Consider the following 24417-nt stretch of genomic DNA (forward strand, 5'->3'; position numbering starts at 1 on the left):
TATTAACTTCAAAATGCTAAATTTCTATGCATTATCATGTATTTTCTGGTAAAATGAATTATATCCTGATGTGAATTGAGTTAGGAAAATAGAGTACTGGGATTTCTGGTAGCATATTTTTACTTTTCTTCTCATTTGTAATTTGTTTTGGATATAGTCATTACTATTACAGACACTGAGCAACAATGCTACTATTTTAAAGGTCATGATGAAACAAATTTACATACGCAAAACTTATGTTACTTTCTTTTTTGTAAAATAGAACTCTTTTCTATAGGAAGAGCCCAATGGGAAATTATACACATAAATATGTATGTGTATACATATATATATATACATATGTATATATATATACACATATGTATATACACATGCATATATGTATACACACACAGAGTTAGGTCCCTGAAGTTTTACAACAAAAATAGTTATGGTTAGAGGGGCTATGGGAAGATGGCACACTAAGCATTCTTGATAAAGCAGTATCAATTGGTCTAAATATTCTGGAAAGCAATTAGGAATAATAAAAGAAAGTTATATTTTTTGAAATATTTAGCAAAGCCCTTTTTAATTAGCAAAAAAAAAAAAACAAACAAAATTAGAAACACTTGAGTAGTTCTTCAAATCTTCCACACTTGGGATTTCTTGTGAGCACTCACAAGGTGGTTAGCAAAAGTGATACAAGGACACTTTCAAACTATGTTTTAAGAATTGTAGAATTTTTTATATGGGAGACACAGGACCACCCAGCATGGCGGGCTCTCATCAGAGAAGATGTTGTGCTCTAAGAGCAGAAATTAATATAAAAACACAAAATAAGAGAAGCTACCCCAAATGTTCATATGGACTATTTGTATCCAACCTATGGCAGAGTATTCAAGCTCATGTTGGTCTGATCAGCTATAATCAGCCACACTGTAATTACTGTCATTTTGGGTCTTTGTCATACTCTTACACATACATGAATTCTGTAGGTCAAAGTGGAGAGTATCCTATGTGCCTTAAAATAATGTTATAAACTGAATTAAGGAAAACTCAATGGCTTCAAAAATATAAATGTGACTGAACAACCACTACACAACCAAGTTGAATTTTTAAAATTATAAACAAGATGTTTGGCCCCAAAGAAGAGATATAGGAACACAGTTCTTCCTGCTCCTTTACAGAGGCTGGCATTGTCATATAAGGAACAGTACATGTTAAATAAGACTTTATTTTGCTTTGATTGATCTTAAGGAATTTTTGTTTTATATTCCTCTTTTTTTGGATTAAATTCTCTTAGAAGGGACAGCTCCCTGGGAATGGGTAAAGGAAGTAATTGGGGAAAATGTAAGATATATAAAATCTATTAAAGTCTATCAAAATAAATCATAAACACTTCAAATAGTATATTAAAATATAAAATCATTTCCTGCCTAATTTTTAGAAGTGTAACAAATGTAAATAACTATAAATTTCTACAGTAGAAATTTAGTTTGTTGACCCTGAGGCAAGAGGAGTCATAATAAATTAATTTAATTCAGTTTTCAGAAGCAACAAATAAATTTGCCAACATTGGCAATAACTTTTACTGACGCTACAGGAATTTAGATGGTTTAGTTTAGAGGGTTGAAAGAGACCTCTGAACAGCTTTCAGGTTGAAAATCATGATTACACTCAATATATCATGATAACAGTTTTGAGAAAGTTCAAAATAACTAGGGAGTTGTGTCATGACCAATCACTTCTTTTTGGAGAATCTTTAGATGTTCACTTTTTTTCTAATTGCTTTAGCAACTACTCAAACCAAATTATTATTTTTTATTCTTTATTCCTAATCTTTCCCATACTCCATCAAGGTAGGAGAGTCTACATGTCCAGCTTTTTGCTTCTCATTAATGATTGATAAGAAATTTCTAGTCATATGAAAAGATGCTCCAAGTCATTATTAATCAGAGAAATGCAAATTAAGACAACTCTAAGATACCACTACACACCTGTCAGATTGGCTAAGATGACAGGAAAAAATAATGATGATTGTTGGAGGGGATGTGGGAAAACTGGGACATTGATGCATTGTTGGTGGAGTTGTGAACGAATCCAACCATTTTGGAGAGTAGTTTGGAACTATGCTCAAAAAGTTATCAAACTGTGTGTACCCTTTGATCCCGCAGTGTTACTACTGGGCTTATATCCCAAAGAGATTATAAAGAAGGGAAAGGGACCTGTATGTGCATGAATGTTTGTGGCAGCTCTTTTTGTAGTGGCTAGAAACTGGAAACTGAATGGATGTCCATCAGTTGGAGAATGGCTGAATAAATTGTGGTATATGAATATTATGGAATATTACTGTTCTGTAAGAAATGACCAACAGGATGATTTCAGAAAGGCCTGGAGAGACTTACACGAACTGATGCTGAGTGAAATGAGCAGGACCAGGAGATCATTATATACTTCAACAACAATACTATATGATGACCAGTTCTGATGGACCTGGCCATCCTCAGCAACGAGATCAACCAAATCATTTCCAGTGGAGCAGTAATGACTGAACCAGCTACGCCCGGAGAAAGAACTCTGGGAGATGACTAAAAACCATTACATTGAATTCCCAATCCCTATATTTATGCCCACCTGCATTTTTTATTTCCTTCACAAGCTAATTGTACAATATTTCAGAGTCTGATTCTTTTTGTACAGCAAAATAACGTTTTGGTCATGTATACTTATTGTGTATCTAATTTATATTTTAATGTATTTAACATCTACTAGTCATCCTGCCATCTAGGGGAGGGGGTGGGGGGTAAGACGTGAAAAATTGGAACAAGAGGTTTGGCAAGTGTTAATGCTGTAAAGTTACCCATGCATATAACCTGTAAATAAAAGGCTATTAAATAAAAAAAAAGATTGATAGGAAATAAAATATAGGCAACTTTACATTCAGGAATAAAAGGAGCTTTCCTTATTAAAACACACATATATGTGCACACATCTATACTTCATATATGACAAATATCTCCTTTGCCTCTACAATTTTCAGAACATTTAAAAATATACAAAGCATCAAGGATGATCATTGGTATATTACAGTGACCTATGCATGTTCTTTGATTTTTTTTAACTATTGTGAAACATAAAGTGATACTTAAATGCAGAGAAGGCATCAAGGGCCATCAAATCAATGATATATGTATATGTATGTATATATATATATATATATATATATATATACACACACACACACACACACACACACACACATATATATATATATATATATATATATATTAATAAATCTTCCTTGGCACCACACTACCAGAGATTGACTAGATGGGAAAGTCTGACAAAGAGAGGAATCATTCAGGATCTTATGGATATAGTTCATTGACTACTTTTATAACAATACATGTCCACAAAGAAACCAAAGAATTGTTTGCATTCTGTTTTTTTTTTCCTGGAAAATCATTTTGTTTTAAAGCCATCTAGCTTTTTCTTTAATCACATTTAGCTACTTTTATCACATAACGAGATTTTTAGGTTTCTATGTATTTTGTATTGATAGCTAAAATTTAGAGTCAGCATCCAGCACTATAATGTGCTAAAATGTTTTAAAGGCACTAGAAAAATCTGTTCTTTATTTAGTTTAATTCTGCTATGTCACAGAGATGAGCTAAGGCTGCCATTAAATAACTGCTATAATTAAATACAAGGAAAGAAACATAGCTATCATAAAAGAAGTAGTCTTCACCTGAAACCTAAATTTCCCATTAGCCTAACTCTGTCCAGGGACAGAAAACTGAGGATCTGTAAAGATGAAGGACAATATAAAAACTGGCAGAAATTGTTCCAAATTTATAAATCTTGGAGAGTCAATGCTGAAATGTTTTCTTCCAATAAAGAAATAAGCATGTACTTAGGGAAGATTAAAGATTAGTTTTCCAACTTATGACTATAAAAATGTAAGGAAAAAAGATCCCTTTGGAATCTTATCTGAAACATTTATGGATTTTGAGCCAAGTACATGGTTTTATGAAGACTGACAGAATGTCAACTTAGTTTCCTGTGCAAATTTTCCCATGTGCATCAATAGATTTCATTCTTTAGCACCTCTTTTCAATTAGTAAGAGTCCTAACCTTCCGTGTTTCCTCAATTAAACCTCTACTGAATGACCATTTTAAAAATCACTCTTTCCATTCATTCTTTTGGAGAATGATTATATTACTCTTTTTTTCCATCTCTTCAAGTATATTAATGACATTCTCATAGGATACCTACAAATTTTTACGGAAAACAGTCATGTCATCTATAAATATATACCACAGTGTAAATACATTAATGGTTCATACTGTAATATTATCGTAGAAGATATTGGGATAAATGCAGGGAACAGACATCGACAATGGCAGGCAAAACCATGCTAAGTTCATTAAGCATGGCAGAAGTGTCTCTGTCATGGACTTGCCTGTCAATATAGCTCCATGGTTACAGGCTGTGCTCTTAAAGGGGAAAATTGATGTTTAAAGACTATAGAAAATATTCTTGCCAAAGAAAACTTTGTATATGACAATGCTTTTTTAAAAATTATAATCCTTTCATTTCCTAAAACAGAGGAGAAATAAAACTTGTCAAATAATGAAGAGAAGCTTAATTCTATAATAACCAGAATGTTTACAAAAGAATCATCACCTCATCTGCTTCTAATCATGCTCTGTGATTTAGCAGCATAGCATAACATGATATAATATAATATATATGATATGATATGATATAACAATATAATATAGTATAGTAATATTTATGTGTGTATATATATATATATTCCAGATAGCATCCTGCAGTGTTGTAGGGTTCCACAAGGTAAAAAGCAATAAAATCCTCAAATCTATGTAATAGCACATTCTCTTTTCCTCTCATCTTATGCCCCACTGGCAATTGTCTATGATTTTGAACATATAATTTCTGTACATTTTTCAGGATATGAGTTGTAAGTATATATTTTTAAAAATCTTCCTTTCAGGGATAGTTATTTATTTGTTGCTTGATTTTTTTTTAAGATCAAAGACTGAGACCTTTTCCAGCTATCTGGAAATCCCCCATCACTTAATAAATAAGGATACATACAGTGAGAAGAGAGAGGATTCAAAAGTTCCATAGATAGTAATTGGCAGAATTAGGACTCAAAGCCAGATCTTTCATGGCAGATCTAGTAAAATGTTCTCTCTACTGTATCATGCTAGTCACATTTCATATACTACTCAAGTAATAAATAATATTCCCCTAAAACATTACCTATTTTTCAATCTAAAAATAAATTAAATTAATATATTCTCTATAGATGAGGTATTTTTCCTTTAGTCAGTGTCAAACTAAGGCATACTAACTAATATAAAGATCTGAAGGACAGGGATGCTAATACACTGATGATCTAACTTTGAATGAAACCAATTGTTCTACATACCAGTTGGAGGTATGATTTAAATAAAATAGCTCCAATGTTTACAGCATTTGACCCATAGATCCCACTCCTAAACATATACTCTGAGAACAACAAGGATAGAAAAAATGATCCAATGTGAACCACAACATTTAGAATAGCACCATAGATGGCATGAATTAGAGATAACACATATACACATATTATATATACCCACAGATGTAGGTGTATACATGCATATATGTATATAATATATGTCAGCACTTTTTTATCATCAAAGAACTCAACAAAATAGGCATTTGAATATAATGGAAAACTTTTATCTATTTCATAAGGAGGAAAAAGGAACTAAGGAAACATTAAATAACTTGTACAAAAAAAGGTGCCAAATAAAGAAATCAGAAATGAGGAAATGATACACAAAATAGTTATAATAAAGAAAGTGAAATAAATAAAGAAATAGCAGCAACAGCAAAAGGGTGTGTTGTTAAATGCTGTATGATTATAATGACCAAATGTGGTCCTAAAGAAAAAAAAAAAAAAAAAGAGAGAAAATCCATCACTTTCTCTTTCACTGGAGAGAGAGGGGTCTGTAAATGTGGAATATTGGATATACTGTCAGACTCAATAAATGAGAGCATTAGTCTTGTGGAAATGGGGTTTAAGAAAAAACAACAACAATAATTTTATTACAAGGTAATATTAATTACAGGAAAATGGAGGGTAATATTTGTAAACAAAGGTAATATATAAAGATATCAATATATTTTTCTGGTTATAAAAAGTTTTTAAAAGCATAAAAATAGTTAAACTTTTTTTTTAGAAAATAACATTCATTCACATGACTATATTCAAGGGAAGAAGGAAAGATTTCTATTTCAAGCACTACAGGGAATAAATAATGGAAGTATTCTCCTCTGGTTCCACTGTTTATTCTATCATGGAGCATAAGGAGGAAAAAGTAAAAGACCATCAAGGTTTCTTAATTGTCTAGACTTGCTGGGAAAGGAGATAGCTTATATTTATTTCCAAAAACATGAATAAGCACAGATAGAATGGACAGGTCTCTATATAGTACAATTTGAGGAACTTCAAAAGAAATATGATTACCAAATTAGCTTTCCCTTCTTACTTCCATGCTATCCAAAGTACCTAATGTTCCCACAGTTGGAAATAATATTTTAGATAATGGATTAAAGATTCTTGTTCATGTATGTTCCTCATGTTATGAGGAAATGATAGTAATTACTACACTATTAGAAAAAATTTATCCGTCAGTAATAATCTTTTAATATGAATTAATGTTATCGAAGTGATTACTTTTTAACAAAGAATTGATTTCCTTTTATCAATAAAGACAACAAAGTGAAATTTCAATATTTATGCAAACTAAAAAAAATATAGATGGGTACCATCAATCAACAAATATTTTTAAGCACTTACCATGGACTTGGAACTGTTGATACAAACAGAACAAAACAAAAACAAACAAAAACCCAGCCTCAGCTCTCAAGAAGATTACACATCATTATACAAATCACTAAATACACACTATTAAACAGAGTGGCTAGTTGGAAGATTGATGATGTGTGGAAGTGGGGGGGGGGAATGTTGGGCTACCATTTAGGATAGCTAGGTTATTGGATTAATTTTCTATGATATATCAGAAAAAGTTTACTTGGGCAACAGGGTGTAGTTTATTGGTTTTTATGCAATTTTTACAATGAAATCTGAAAATATTTGGAACATGTGGCATTGTCCAAAGATTTTAAGTTCTAGGCAAACTTTAAAAGAAATGAAAGCCTCAACCATCTAGAAACCATGACAAAAAATGAGAGTTTTCCAAAAGACATTAGAAGAATCCTCAAGTCAATCACATCTTCTTCCTAATTTATCCTTGTAGTGACAGTCATGGAAACTTCAGTCATCTCAGTTGTGCTATTTGAGCAATATCTGAGCATTTATTTTCCAAATGGTTCATAGAATTGATGTGTGATTCTCCCACTCTATGTAAATGCATGCTGAGAAGATAAAGGGTTCTCAGTGGGGAAGGAAGTAAGCACTAATTGGACTCACAATATAGAAAATAATACTTGGCTAATATTTACTAAGGTCACTAATTCCATTTAAGATAAGAATCAAACTGTATAAAACTCTACCAGATAGTCACAGTCAGATATGAATGGTAAATTGGTCTCTTTAGACGGGACAATTTAACCTTCAAAGCAAAGTTTCAAATCCTTAAAAAAGAATGAATTCTTCCTTAGATTGATACAATCAACCACCCAATCAGTCAGAAGGCAATTATTAAATAGCTACCAAAAACTAGCCCTGTACTAAATACTAGGAATATAAAGATGACAACATGAGCATTTCTATACTTAAATACCATATATTCTCTGGTAGAGATAGAATATGAATTTGTAAGCATATGGAGAATGAATGCAAAATAAATAAAGTAGTTCTATTAGGGTATTAGCAGTTGGGGATGTGATAGTTCTATAAGCATAAAATGAAAAGATTGTTAAGGAAAGGAAGGGCACATTTATTAAGTTTCAGTAACATTCTTGAAATGTAATGATCACATTTTGGTGATACCATTATATGGCATTTATTAAAAGTGACCATCTTAAATGATGTTATCTCAGTCCCATTCCCATGGACTTTGGTATCAGATGTAAGATTTGTGAAGATTAATGAGAGTCTTTTACGCTTCTACCTTAAATAGCCTATTTACGATTACATGTATGTATATGCCCATGGGAAATGGTCTTTATTTAGACCCTGGAAACAAAACCAACCTATATCAGCCTAAGCACTGAGACATCCTTTTTATTCCTGGAACTTCATGCAAACGATAACATTTCTTAGATATTTTCTTCTAGTGGAATTGATGTTACAACCCCACAAGAAGGTGAGGAAGAAGGACTCCATGGCTATACAGTGCATCTTAATGATATAGTCATGATAGTGATATTTTAAATAAACCAGGTTCTGAAACTTAAATATGAATTTGGTTACAGAGGAAGATAAAAGGCACACCATACATCAATATCACAAATGAAAAATGAAAGCATGGAGAGCCAATTGTGCAAAGATATCAAATTTTCATGGCTTAAAAGAAATGGTAGCAAATTGTGGTTGGATATAATATCTCAGGAGGACAGAAAGAAGGAAGCTGAATAAGAAAGCATGGCTACCAGGTAGAATTGACTGTGGAACCTGTTATGGAACTTATCACAGGCTTTTATATACTCTACCTCAATGATGGCACAAGGATTTAGAAACCTAAATCTCTCTAGAGTAAAAGACTAATATAACATGGTAAACAAAGATAAGACAGTCCTTTCCCTCTATATCTGCACTAGAAAGTATTTCATAATATTTGCTATTTGAATAATCAACATGTGAGTCCTATGATAATAGTATCTAAATCGATAGTTATTTGATGAATTACTTCTTTCCTAAAGGGTAAGTAGATTATCCTAAATTCCCCTTTGATTGATTCTATAATTTTATATAAAGCCAGTATTTGGTTGTACTGGTCTAATTTTCAATGGTGGGTGGGTGGGTGTTGTGGGGGGGAAGGGATAGCAGTGAAGCAAGGGTTTGTGTGGGGGTGAAGAAGGAGAATGAATGAGAATATGAGTTGAATGTTCTCAAGAAATATTTAGATGACTACCTTGGGAGTATTTTTAATAAGGAATTCCTCTTCAGGTATGGGGATGCATGAAGTTCGGAAGTTCCTTCTAAATAGGAAAACCAGTAATTCTAATTGTATTACTTGCTTTGTCATTTTAATCTTTCCAATGGTTTTACTTAACTGGTGAGTATATTAACTTGTAAGGATTATAAATAAAATAAGATTTAAAGAACTTTATTTTATATATAATCCTTAGAAGTTAATATACTAAAGTTAATGTTAAAGAAGTACAAAGTAATGACCACCCTCTTTCTCCTTTCCCTTCTTTCCTTCTGGCCCTAAATTCAATTTTTGAAGGTTAAATGATAAAACCAAAATTACTTTGAAATTTAAGGGGAAAAAACAGTCTCAACATGCATGTTATAGAAGAGACATGAGTTAATTATTCTTTTGCTGAAAAATTTTGTGGTTGGTTTTGATCCAACAAGTAATTAGGATCAGTGGAATAACATTCTGCCACATTAGCATACAGCCATGTTTCTAGTCAGTAGTTATTCTTTGACACCATTGTAATTAACTCCTGTCTTTATGGGTCAGGACACTTTCAATATCTCATATAATTTTATATGAACATTGAAGAGTGCGAACTGAATTAAAATTTAGTACAAGTATGACATGATGCTATCTAGAGCAGACCTACAAGACTTAAAAGAGGCTAATTTCATATGAAGTCTGAGAAAGTATTTGAACTCAGATCTTTCTGACTCATGTTCAATGCTCTCTCCACTAGTACCAGCTAATATAATCAGAGAGGAGGCAATGGTTTGTAATAGAACTCAGGAGCATGAAAGGGATAAAAAATGTTAGTAGAAAAAGAATCTCAGAACTGAACATCAGCAAAAGCTGTCCTCAAGACTAAGAATGGCAAACAGTAGGAGCATATGTAAACAGAGGGCACGAGTATTTGAATATAAAGGAATAATATTTTTAAATGATGAAATTTAAGAGGTAAGAGAGGAATATACTGGGAGAAAGAGAAAGGGAGAAGTAAAATGGTACAAATTATCTGCCATAAAAAAGAGGTAAGAAAAAGCTTTTACATTGCAGAAGAAGGGGGAGAAGAGAGACAGTGAGTAAACCTAATTCTCATCAGAATTGGATCAAATAGGAAATGGCATACATACTCAGTAGGGGAATAGAAATCTATCTTATGCTGCAGGAAAAAAAGGAGGGGAATGGAATATGGGAAAGGGGGAGGATGATAAAATAGCATATTGGGGAAGGGAGTGGTCAGTAGCAAAATACTTTTGAGAAGAGATAGGGTGAAAGGATAGAGAGAATAAATGGAGGGGGGATACAATTAGCAATAGTAATTGTAAAAAAAAAATCAAAGCAAGTTTCTCTGATGGAATATTATTGTTCTCTAGAAAATGATAAACAGGAAATTTTCAGGAAAAAAATTGTAGAAACTCTTCCATGGACAAAGTGAAATATATTGTATACAAAGTAATATCACTGTTCTAGGTTGACTACTTGTTAATGACTGTGTTACTCTCAGTAGTAGAATCATGAACACCTACTCTGAAGATCTTATGATGAAAAATCCTATCTGTATCCAGATAGGAACCGATCAAGTCTGAATATAGATCAAAACATTCTCTATAACAATCTATCTTTCTCTTTATTTTTAATTTATTTTTTCTTGAAAGTTTTTATTTTCCTTAGAGTAGGAGATCTATGGAAATGTTTTGCATCAACTTCACATGTGATTTCTTAATTGTGAGTCAGAAACTCAAAAATCTTAAAAAAAAATGTAAAAAAAAAAAAAGGTTTGAATGTAACTGGGGAAAATATTAAATAATTTTTTATGTTCAGAGATATTTTATGATGTTCCCTGTGTCTTTATTTATTTTATCACAAATATAAGCAACTGATATTTTATTTTTTAATGATCAGATTGGAATTTGATGTATTATCTTGATTTACTCTGGAAATAAACAAAGGAAAAACATATATATTTAAAAAAAAAACAATCTTTTCTCTCTAATGATTCCACCTTATTCACACTATCAAAACACAAGTTATTTAATTCATTGTCACTGGAAATACAGAGCTATCTACAATCAAAAGAAAGTATGCTTTCAATGCATTCATTCTGGCACATATATTTGAAATGAGTTAATAAATCATATCACTGGGGTGGCCAGTGTATAAAGTATTAGACCTGCAGTTAGGAAGATCTGAGTTAAAATCCTACCTCAGAAACTTACTAGTTGTGTGATTCTGGGCAAGTCACATGAACTGTCTAAATCTTAGCTTTCTCAGCTATAAAATGATGAGAATGCTATCATGAGTATCAAGTAAGATAAAATATATAAGCCACTTTGATAATTTTAAAGTTAAATAAATGTTATCAATAATGATTTAAAATATTTTTAAATTCAGTACTAATAGACAGTCTGTGACACAAAACCTCTCATTCTTGCTTTATAATTCAATTTTCTATTCTAAAACTTTGGAAAAGTAGATAATTCATTTGCCTTTGGAAATCATAATATACAGATTGTGTCTTTGGAATCACCCATTTAATATCTATACACACACACACACACCAACTACTTTGTGAACACAGGCAGAAAAAAATAGAAAAAATTCTAGAATGGGTAGAGAAAGGGGGTCTTTTTTTTTCCTTCCCATTTCAGATGGAAAAATGTGTCCTCAACATCATTTGAATCATTTGTTTTCAGTGCATTTTTCTCCCCCATATCCAAGCTTGGGCTTCTGTGAAAACTAGCCAGATAAAGCATAAGATCAAATTTAACTCTGACAATTTTTACAATTCCGTGAACTGAAAGTGATAGATGTTTAACAACCTGTCAAAAAAGAAGTTATGAGTCTATGATCTAAGGAAAGACAAGATAAAAAGTCCAGGGGAGGTAGAAAAAATGCCAAAAGATATATTACTTTGATGATATATATTTGAAAGGAAAAATAATAATTTGACTGAATGATATATGTAACCTTAAGACACTTGATCTGTCACTATAGACAACAAGGCAATAAAAATAAACCTTAGAATTATGCCCCTGAAAAAGTCCAAGTAATGCTCTCATATTTTATAACTGGATAAAAAGTTTGATATGAACAGAAGAAATTTGGAGCATAACCTTAGAAAATCTGAATTAGCCCAGTTATTCTCAAGGGCTTATTAAAAGTGCACCTACATTAGAATGTTGAAATGAATCACTTTGTAGAGTGTGTCTTTGAATTAACTTTTCCCCTCATCTATGTTACACTAGTTTGACCAATAAATTCTGTAAAATTCCTCAACAAAAGTTTTATTCAGGCATCTCAACATAACATGAAGGTTATTCTCGGTTCTCAAGGTTTGTGGAATCAGATTTAATGTCTAGCAGTGTCTGACAAGTTGAAAAAGACCTTGAATATGAGTTCTGGTAGCAAATCCTCTATAATTCATGGAACAAACATTATGAAGTATGAAAAGACTATTAACTGGACTATATTTTCTATTGTTCATGAAACAAATATTATGAACTATGAAAAGCCTATTAACTAGATTATATAAATATGATCCAAAGATGCTTCCAGACTTAAAAAAAAGATAAAATGCATTTCATTCTTCAGTTTTCAATTGCTGTCAATCCAATTAAATAACTCAAACTAATATCAAATAGTTAAGGCATGTAATATGTCACATGAGAAGATAAAAATACCAAAATAATCGCTTTGAATTTCATGCTGATAAAAGTAAGTTTTAAAAAAAAACAGGCAGCAGGACATAATCAAAAGATTAATTTTAGACTTCCTACTATTTATTTGTAGTACCCTTATTAAACAATCTATATCCAACAACCATTCATCTTAACAGTCAGTGAAATAGATCAATTAACATATCTCCTTAGAAAGATAAATAAAGGAATCAATTTGATCGTGTACTCAAAAACAATAGAAAATATAATTTAAAATGATGCTTGGTCATACTTGTAGGATTTGGTAAGCTTAGAAGCAAAGTGACTACCCTGAGTTATTTGGAGATGCTGAAATACTGTCAGTTATAAAAGTAACTGGCAAGAGTATCCAACTTAACCTATACCTTGATTCTTGCTTGGTATTCATAAATACAAAAGCTAAAGGCCTGTTTTTCTTCCTGCAACACAATGTTTTCTCCAAGAAGAGAGTTAGAAGTACTGGATTAAGAACCAAAAATCATCCAATTTTCTAGGATAAATAAGGACTAATTCCAGTAAATCAGAATGAGCTGTATAAGTAACCAGAATGTGAACAAGATTAGAGCAAAAGTCAAATTTAATATCAAATTCAAAGAAAGAACAAGTAGTAGAAGATAGTCCAAAACTTAACTTCAAGCAGTTCAAAAAGTAACTATTTAACTGTTTAATACAAAAAATCATAAGTGGAAAAAAAATCAAGAAATTAAATATAGCCCTATGTTTAGAGGAGTCTATTATAAAACATGTTTCAAATGGAGACCAAGAGTTTCCAGAAAAAGAGCAGTAACAAGAGCTAGCATTTATTTTGCATTTTAACATCTGCAAATCACTTTACCTCAATTATTGCATTATCTCTTCAAAATAACATTATGAGCTAAGTATTAATATTCTTCTCCTTTTACAGATATGGAAACTGAGGCTAGTTTAAGTGACTAGTCCAGGGTCACAGAGTTAAGTGAATGTCTGAAGAAGTATTTGATCTCAACTTTCCATCTCCAAGTCTAGTGTTCTCTTCACTTGGCCAAAATGAAGCCTCTAACAGTCTCAGGAAGTACCTCAATCAGCAAAGGCTACATTTATCGGTCAAAAAGAGACATGAGAGCTTCTACAAAAGTTTATAGTAAAAGATAGTTTGTAAAACATTATGGAAGAGTTATAGAAAATTACAAAAAATATTACAGTGTTACAGGGGTCCTCAAACTATGGCCTGCAGGCCAGATGCAGTAGCTGAGGACGATTATTCCCCTCACCCAGGGCTATGAAGTTTCTTTATTTAAAGGCCCACAAAACAAAGTTTTTGTTTTTATAGTCCGACCCTCCAACAGTCTGAGGGACAGTGAACTGGCCCCCCTATTTAAAAAGTTTGAGGACCCCTGAATTGTATAACATCAAAAATATTTGAAAAAAAAAAGGAAAAAAAAGTCCTATGTACAAGACAAGGGAAATTGTCTAAAGAGATAATACATACACACAGGAATAAATCAGTAAGAGTCCTAGCCTACTAGGTAGGACACAATATCTGAAACTCTGAATCATTTGACCATTCAGAAAAGCAATTCTGAATAATGCTAAAAAAAAATGGGGCAAATGCTAAGACATCCAGATTCTTTGATCTAGGGAGCCTAGTATAAAGCAAATACAGGAAAAAGATCAAATATAAGAAAGAAAATACTTCCATACACAAAAATTCATAACAACACTTTTAGGTCACAAAATCCCAAAGAAAAGAGATATGTGCTTATTGAGAAGAAAATGAATAAATATACTATGGTTTATTAATGTAATAGAATGTTACTATGTCATAACAAATATAATTAATTCATAAGATGTTAAATCTCATATGAACTAACAATGTGAAGAAAGGCAAACCATGAAAAGACTATATATAGTGATTAAAATATTTTAAAAAATGAAAGAATAATATCTCTCCCCCAACAATAACAAAATGTGATTGCTCTTTAATTACAGTTACAAAACTGGACCCTGGAGAAGAAAAAAATATATTTCTCTTCTCTATTTACAGAAAAAAGGGACAATAAGTGCAAACATTTTACATACTGTCAGAAATTACTGATGTGCTGGCTAGTTTTGTTCAACTGCCACTTTTTTTCTTTCTTTTAAAAAAAGTATTTATTACAAAGATGAATGGGAAGAAGAATGATAAAGCATTTATTAAGTATTTATTATTTGTTAAAGCTTGCTGGTAAGAGAAATGAGGGATAAACATCTTCAAAAATGAATGTGACAGATAATAACAGTATAATAATTAACCATTAATTTTTAAAGGTATGTAAAGAAGATTGAAATTATACAATTAATGGAGTTTGAACATGGAAAAAATGACACAAACCTTAAAAAGAATGTCAGGGGCATTAAAGGTTAAAATGAGCTGAGAATAGTAAGGAAAGCTAAAGGCAAAAACATGAAATTATTTAACCATATGGGCAAAAGAGGAAGATAAAAGAAGGGATGGAATGGAACCTCTGTTTGAGGAAGACGAGTTAATTCTGTTCAATTCAATTGCTTATTGTGTGTCTAAAGACAAAAAAAGAGCAATTTCTTTCCTCAGGGAGCTTACTTTGTATTGGGTGATGTTAGAAAATATATAGGAAAAAAAAAGATGGTCAACTGTTATTTTGCTGTTTTTATCTTTGCTTGAGAGAATGCTTGGCCTAGAAATAAGAGATCAAAAATAGAAAATATTGCCAACAAAATCTAAGGATACAGGAAAAGAACCTTGATGGATTTAAAAGAACAAATCTTAATGAATTGCATTATAGGGTCCTGACTGTATTGACAAATATGATTGCTAAAATAATATCAGCACTATCATTGAAAGATCTGAAAAATGCCAGCTTGAGAAGGGCAAACATGCTGATAAAAAAATAGATTGAAAATACAGTCTGTATTCTATTAGGCAGATGACTATCGGACACCTAAAATAATAATGAGAAAAAGTCCCCCAAACCTTCATTCAAAAGAAGTCAGGAAAAACTAAAATCATTTCTTTTTATTCCCCTTTCAGGATATGAGGCAGGTAGATGAGAGGAATGCAATATATGTACTCTACCAAAATTTTAGCCAAGTGTTTGATAATCTCTCATGCTTAAAATTTGTAGATGCTAACAAAATGATAATTTTGTTGGAAGGATTTGGAAATGATTGAATGACGAAATACAACAAAATAGTCATTAATGATAAAATGTTAACTTAAAAGTTACTTTCTCATGGAGGCTCCTATGCTTAGTCTGTTCTGTTTAACAGTTTTAGCAACAATTTTAGTTTTATCTAGATAAAAGCAATGATGGTATGTATGCTTCTCCAAATTGCAGATTTCAGGAAGGAGATAAGAATTTTTATAGCAACTAATATGTGCCAGGCATTGTATTGAGCACTTTACAAATATTATTTTATAATATCCAAATTTTATAAAATCTAAAAATAATTTTTACAATGAAAGTGTTATTAAGTATCTTGATTACATAATTGAGGCAAACTATGGTTAAATAACTTGTCCAAGACCACACAATTAGGAAATTTAAACTCAGTTCTTCCTAACTCCAAGCTCACTTTCCATCTACTATTCTACCTAGCTGCCTCTAATTATAGCTAACACAGTTATCGGAGTTAAAATATTGCATGACAGAATAAGATTCTGGGAGGTCCAGACAGACTAGAACATTGGGGAAAATATTATATGACAGAAATTTAATAGGCAGAAATGTGAAATCTTGCCCTTATACTAAAAAAAATCAATCTAAATAACTAGATAGCAGATTGTCTGAAAAAGATTTAGGAAAGAGAGGCTATGGGTTACAGCTTAATATGTAACAACAGCCAAAAAGTATAATTAAATTTTAGGTTATATTAAGAGGATTACTTATAGGACTAGGAAGGGAATTTTCCTCTTGCACTCTGGTTTAGTGAGCTCTCATCTGGAATTTTGGAATACTCTGTTCACCTCTGAGCACTTACTGTAGGCTGTTGCTTGCTGTTCAGTTGTGGCCAATACTTTGTGGCCTCATTTGGGGTTTTCTTGGCAAAATTCTTGGAGTGATTTGCCATTTCTATCTCCAGCTCATTTTTTAAATGAGGAAACTGAGGCAAGCAGGGTTAAGTGATTTTTCCCAGAGTCACATAGCTAATAAGTATCTGTGGCCAGAAGTGAACTCAGGAAAAAGAGTTTTTCTGACACTGGGCCCAACACTCTATCTACTGCATCACTTAGTTGCCCCATATTTTAGATGGGTCATAAATGAACTGGAGAGTATCCAGAATAGCAAGATTTTTATGTCATTTATAGAAATCCAACTGTCATTTAATTACATGAATATAAATAGTATCTTAGAAAGTTAGATTTTAAAGCATTCTGAGACATAAGGTATAAATCCTTTCACTTCTCAATTGAAAACAATTGACCTACTAATTCAATTTATACTTTTTTTCAACTTCCAAAAATATTATTATAAATCATTTACAAAATACACAAAGTTCAGGGACCTAGTTAAGTTGTTGTAAAATCATTAATTTTATTCTTTTTAAATATAAAATTTTAATGCTGGAAAATAATCAAGACAACCACTAAGACAGAAAATGTAATATTGATACCAGCTACAAAACCATAAAATCAAGTCCTCACTTAAAGGTTGAACATGGTATTGATTTAGGGCAGAAAAGAGACCAACCCTTCATTTTGCTGAGGAAATGGGTCCAAGGATATGAAGTCATAAGAATTTGAGCTCATCTTCTGGCTAAAAATCTAATTTTTTTAAAAAATCAACTGTACCATACAGTACAGTTTTTATTTTTCTTAAGAAAATGGGCATAATCTTATGAAAAGGAAAAATCATAAATACCTTATAATGGCCATCATTAAAATGTAAATGGTAACATTTATTAAGCACTTATTAAATATCATATAATGGTTAAATTAATCCCACATTTCTGGAAAGTGTAAAAATTTAAAGAAACTTTAATTAGAAATCTTGAATATAATCTTGATTTGGCTAGTTCTTATAAACTGCTTTTACGATGTAAAAAAGAAATCATTACTTTTGACAACACTCAGTGGTATTGCATAAATTTTACAGTTATATATTCATATTATACCATTAAAAGACTCACATAAGAATATTTAGCATAGGGCACATAAGATCATAGATTTGGAGCTGAAAAGGGTATTAAATGTCTTATAATCCAATCCACTCATTTTATAACTGAAGAAACTGAAGCTAAATGTCCTTTCCAAGGTCATAAAAGTGAATGGCAGAACCATATTCAAACTTAGATCTTCTGACTCAAAAGTCAGCCCTTGACACATTTACCAGTATAATTATTTTTTCTTCAAAAGAAAACTGAAAGCAGAGGAATAATTTGCTTTGTAGATATAACATCATTTTGAATTTTAATTTACCTAAAATTAATTCAGCAAGCAATTAACTTTCATAGTTCCAGATGGCAAAAAATTCAGAATTTATATAGAATTCTTTTATTATAACTTCACAAAATTTTGATTGCCCCATCTTGCAATGTACCACAGAGATGAACACCTGCCTCACTTTTTTTTTTACATTACAAGTTATTTTAAATTACAATTCTGTAGGTTCTTACTTTTAAAGATTAAGACTTCTTAAGGACCACGAAGATCTATCTAAATCTTTGAATTAAAGATTAGACCTGTAGCTTCAGAGATATTTTCTGTACTTAATCAAAGAATTATCATAAAATCTAATGCATGATCAGAACTTTGTCGAAAGTGGCTAAGGAGATACCCAAGACTGAATGAGAACATATTGTGTAACTTTGCTGCTTTGGAACTTTGTGCTTCATGTCAATCATACATTAAAAGCTCTGGGCAAGTGAATCAGTAATCACATCAGTCACTGGTTCTGTAACTGAATTCAAATGCCTTTGTTTATGGAAAATATCCCTAATTGCTTATCTTTCCTCTTAAATCCACTGAAGTGGCAAAGTCTGCAAAAGTAAAATATAAGTTCCCACTCCTGACATGAAAAATACTTTGCTGATTTTTAAATTGAGTCTTCTTTACTCTTACTACTTTCTATGCATTTCGAATATTTGTAAAAATAACACATCCTTTTTTTCAATATATTAGGGTTAGGGTTAGGGTTCGCACTTCCTTTTAAATCATGGGTCAATAGGGGGGGGTCTAAATGAAGCATTGGTACTTTCAATCAACCAGTAATTCTTTATAAAGCACTTAATGTGTGCTAAGTGCTTTGTGAGATCCTGGAGATACAAATATAGAGAATGTAATAATCTTTACCTTTCTCTTCTCTGACTTCATCTGGAACATGTGTGACTGTAAGCTTTTTGAGAACAGGTAGCATCCTTTCCTCTCTTTGTATCCTTCATGTTTAACACAATGCTCCAAACATAGGAAGTCAGTGATAAGTGCTAATTAACTTGATTGTATTTTCCCAATGTTGATTTTTAAGATACTTCCTTCTTTCTTGAGCTCTTTTCCATTTGAGCATTCCTAATCAATTAATTCTAACTTTCATCTCAAAATATTGAAATCTGCTTTTCTAAAGTCTACTGTAAATGTATGCCTATTCCAAGAATTTTTCCTTTGTTTATATTTCATTTGAATTCTCTTCAATGTAAAAACAAGTGTGTTAAGTGATTATTAAATATGAGACAATCCAAAGAATATGGACAATTCTCAGACGAAGAAATTGAAACTATTTCTAGCCATATGAAAAGATGCTCCAAGTCATTATTAATCAGAGAAATGCAAATTAAGACAACTCTGAGATACCACTACACACCTGTCAGATTGGCTAGATTGACAGGGAAAGATAATGCGGAATGTTGGAGGGGATGTGGGAAAACAGGGACACTAATACATTGTTGGTGGAATTGTGAATCCATCCAGCCATTCTGGAGAGCAATTTGGAACTATGCTCAAAAAGTTATCAAACTGTGCATACCCTTTAATTCATTAGTGTTTCTACTGGACTTATGTCCCAAAGAGATGCTAAAGAAAGGAAAGGAACCCGTATGTGCAAGAATGTTTCTGGCAGGTCTCTTTGTAATGGCCAGAAACTGGAAAGTGAGGAATTGGAGAATGGCTGAATAAATTGTGGTATATGAATATTATGGAATATTATTGTTCAGTAAGAAATGACCAGCAGGATGCTTTCAGAAAGGCCTGAGAAACTTACATGAACTGATGTTGAGTGAAATGAGCAGGACCAGGACATCATCATATACTTCAACAACAATACTATATGATGATCAATTCTGATGGACGTGGCCAAATATGAGATGAACCAAATCAGTTCCAATAGAGCAGTAATGAATCAAACCAGCTACAACCAGCGAAAGAACTCTGGGAGATGACTATGAATCATTACATAGAATTCCCAATCCCTATATTTTTGTCCACCTGCATTTTTTATTTCCTTCACAGGCTAATAGTACACTATTTCAAAGTATTTGTACAGCAAAATAGCTGTTTGCACATGTATATTTATATTATATTTAATTTATACTTTAACATATTTAACATGTATTGGTCAACCTGCCATCTGGGGGAGAAGATGGGAGGAAGGAAGGGAAAATTGGAATAAAAGGTTTGGCAATTGTCAATGATGTAAAATTACCCATGCATACAACTTGTAAATAAAAAGCTATAAAAAAAATGAGACAATCGACAAACAACTATTAATCATCTATTATTGACACACCTGGGACTACACTTGCCATTAAAGATGCAAATATAAAAATGAAATACACTTTGTCAAGAATTTCATATTTTATTAGGAAAGACTATGTTATATGCTCAGGATATACCATATTTTATTTTCTGCTTTCAATAACTTTCCATACTTCAGGGTTTTAGTTGTATATTTCAATGAATAAAATATAATATAAATCTCAACTTATCCTCATCCAACTCTATGTAAATGGTTGTTTACATAATTTATTGTGTTTATAGTAAGGCCACAACTTCCGCCACAAACAGGAACAAGTAAGATCTTGTTTGCTATATTGGTACTTTTTTATTTTTAAAGACATATTCTTTAAAATCCCCAAATGAAATTTATTCATATGTTTTTGTTTTGCCCTTTCTGGCTTAATTTTCTGTTGTTCATTTAATGCTTTTTCTTATTTATCATACATGATATTAGTGCTGTTAATTTAAATACACAGGGTTGTCACTGTCAATATATGAGAGTAGATCACTACAGAAATGCTGCCAATATGTATAAGATTGACCATTAGATTTGCTCCTTGAGAATAGGAACTACTTTTTTTTCTTTATCCCCAGTATTCAGATCAGTACCTCTACACAGTAAGCAGTTAAGTGTTTGTTGACCTCTTCATTTAATTTTGTGTGTTTTCTTCTCTGAAGATGTATCTAAAAATGTTCTTGTAATAATTTGAGTAAGCCATGTTAGGCTTCCTCTAGTTCTGCTTGTTGCTTCTTCTATTATATATTTTTTTCTGTTTTATACATAGATTATCATTTCTCTCATATATTGCAGGTAAACCCATCCTCTAAACTACTATTTCCTTTGGCTGACATCTTGACTTCATGAGCTGTTTTGTTCACTAAGGCAACTTCTTGGTTGTTTAAGTTTTTTCATTGGGGTAACTATAACATGAGTTAAATTTCCCTAAGAAATGGTGTTAATTACTTATTGCTTTTCCTTTTATCCACTTCCTATTGTTCAATATAAATATCTTTTTAAATAGATTAGACAGGCACTATTGTGTATATAATATGTTTTGATATTTAGCCTTATCCCCAAATTTTGGAATTAGTTTTGATACATTATCTAATTAGTCTACAACTTGTCTTACACACTGACAACTTATTTTTATATCATACTTCCTTTGATAGCTTGAGTTTCTACACAAATTGCATTTATCAATACATCCCTACCATTTCCATTTTCAGGGAGTTCTCTTCGATGAAAAAAATGATTTCAATAAAACTAATGAACATACTAATTCCATTTCCAACTTTATGTTCAATTTTGAGATAACTAGTCTCCATTTGCAAAAAAGTGAGAGAGATAGTTTTGGGTCTAGCTTTGGACATAATACATTTGTATTGTCTAATCTAAATAATTTGTTAGTGTTTTTCTGTATATGTTATCATAGTCAAGATGCATACTGCTTTCTTGCATTTATTATAGATTTACTTCTTATGACGTAATATTAATACATGATATTCTTATATCAAAATTTGCTTAAACAATCCTTAGTCATTAAACATCTACTACATTTCTAGTTATTTGATGCTTTTAAAAATTGGCAATTTATTTTGATAATTTATACATCAGTATCTCCTTGTTTGTTTTCTATCATTTAAAATTAAGTCAATTTCAATTTTTAATCATGTTATTTGATATTCATCAGGACAGCAGATAGAGCACTGGGGTTACAGAGAGGATTTGAATTCAAATCTGACCTCAAATATTTACTGCGTGGCTCCTAAGAAAGTTACTTAACCCTATTGTCTCAGTGTCCTCATCTATAAAATGAGCTAGAGAAGGAAATGGCAACCACTCCACTATTTTTGCCAAGACAACTCCCAAATAGAATCAGAGAGTTGAATATGACTGAAACAACTCAGCAATAACAGATTATCCTTTACCTTGGGCCTTTTCTTAAAGTAATAGCCTATTGCATCTAAGTAGGATGGTACTGAGTAAAGTTTCTGGTATCATTTATTTTTAATTATCAAACATACACCTGTGTGTATACATGCATACATACATATACTCTATATATGTATGTATGAATGTGTGTATGTGTGTGTGTGTGTATATATATATATATATATATATATATATATATATATATATATATATCCCACAAGCAGATATTGTTCCCTAAAGCTGCAGTTTGTTGTTTTCTTATACTCATTATAATCACTTAAGACGAAGTGATCAGTATTTCCATCAAGTTCATTATTTGCTCCTTTGAGGAGAATACTTATGTGATGTGGTTTGATCCTTTTGGCGATATATCAATTCATTGGTGAAGAATAAATGTTCCATTCGGACAGTCTGAAACTATACTTCCCAAAATCTTTTTTGCCCTCTTTTCCATTATTACTATTCTTCTAGCCTTAGAGAAGTGGATAAAGTCTGTAAAAACTGAAGGGCCATACTACTACCATTTATTCTTTAAATAGAGCAGTTTGTTTTCAGTCAACATAGTATATTTCCAGACCTATCACAGAAACATTTTTCTTATGGAATCCTGTAAACAATCCAATGGGGTCTGAAAAACTAAAGTATTTAATTTACAAAAATGATCAATTTGTTAACAATGAAAATTAAAATGATTATGAACATAACAATGGCTCATGAAGCTGTTTCTATAATTTCATGGAGTAAAATTTAATTTAGGATGCATTAAAAGTGAATAGCTGAGAGTATTTCATCATTAGCCAATCAATTTTTGTTTACACATACTTTTATTAAATAAACTTCCTTTTGAATTTGAATTTCAACCTAATATGCTAGCTAGAAAATTAAAATGTAATATATAGATTTATATACATACATACATATATATATATATATATATGAGTTGACTTACATTTTGAAATTCTTTGCTACTGTCTTACATTTAAATTTTAATGTAGAGCCTTTTGTTTGTTTGTAACTTAGGTAAGATAAAAATTTTAATTCAACATGAATGTGAAATCTGATTTATGGGGAATATATATAATACAATATAACATATATTTTTAAAGTTCTGGAATACAATTTGAAAGCGTATGTGGGATCAAGCAAAGTAGGATAAAATAAATACAACATGTAGGATATACTTCTTGCTGAGGAAAATAGAAAAATCCTAATGGAAGCTGTGACACTTGAGCTTTAACATCAAGGAAAGGAAGGAGTTTTAGAAAAGGTGGAGTTATATTATGTGTACACTTGGGGCTGGAAGTGATGGGGAGAGATAGACAGTATGTAGAATTCTTTAGCAATATAAGTGGCTGCTAAAAATGGGAGTAGATATAATATAGCCATGGGTTAATTTCCAGAGGAACTAGTAAGACAAGCATAAACACAACGATTGGATATGATGCATGAGGAATAGGAAAGATCAGTCTGATATTTATGAAAGCTAAAATGATATTTTTACCCTTCCTAAACGTTTACATTATTTTTACGTCACTAAGCAATATTCCTTATTGATGAGTATTCAATCAAGATCATCTTTTTAAAAATCTTGTGCAAGATACAGTTGAAATGGAAAAAGTGCTTTGTAAAAGATACATATATATATATATATATATATATATATATATATAAACAAAATTGAATCTCTAAGGATAGAGATCAGGATAGATCAGGAGATAAGGATAGAATCAAATCTATGATTCTATTTTTCTCTAAACAGAATTTTACCCATTATCACCATGCACAAAATTATATATCATCTGTTTGTACAAAAATCTGTAATAAATGAATCGATAAATTATATGTCATAAGCCTTTTCCATACAAACTAATATAAATATAAAAATAGAAGAAAACAATAGAGATTTCATTAACCTGTCTTTTATGGTCCAACAAAGAATTACTGTATATAAAAATTTCCCATTATTGGTGGCAAGT

At 31.4% G+C, this 24417-nt stretch overlaps 1 protein-coding gene across 2 annotated transcripts in view; it reads right to left on the reverse strand.

Annotated features, from left to right (window-relative positions):
• The window catches only part of PLXDC2 (plexin domain containing 2), a 479799-nt gene that overhangs the window by 30556 nt on the left and 424826 nt on the right, over positions 1-24417 (reverse strand). The window lies entirely within an intron of this gene.

This window comes from Sarcophilus harrisii, chromosome 5 (genome assembly GCF_902635505.1).
Source record: "Sarcophilus harrisii chromosome 5, mSarHar1.11, whole genome shotgun sequence".
Lineage (NCBI taxonomy): Eukaryota > Metazoa > Chordata > Mammalia > Dasyuromorphia > Dasyuridae > Sarcophilus > Sarcophilus harrisii.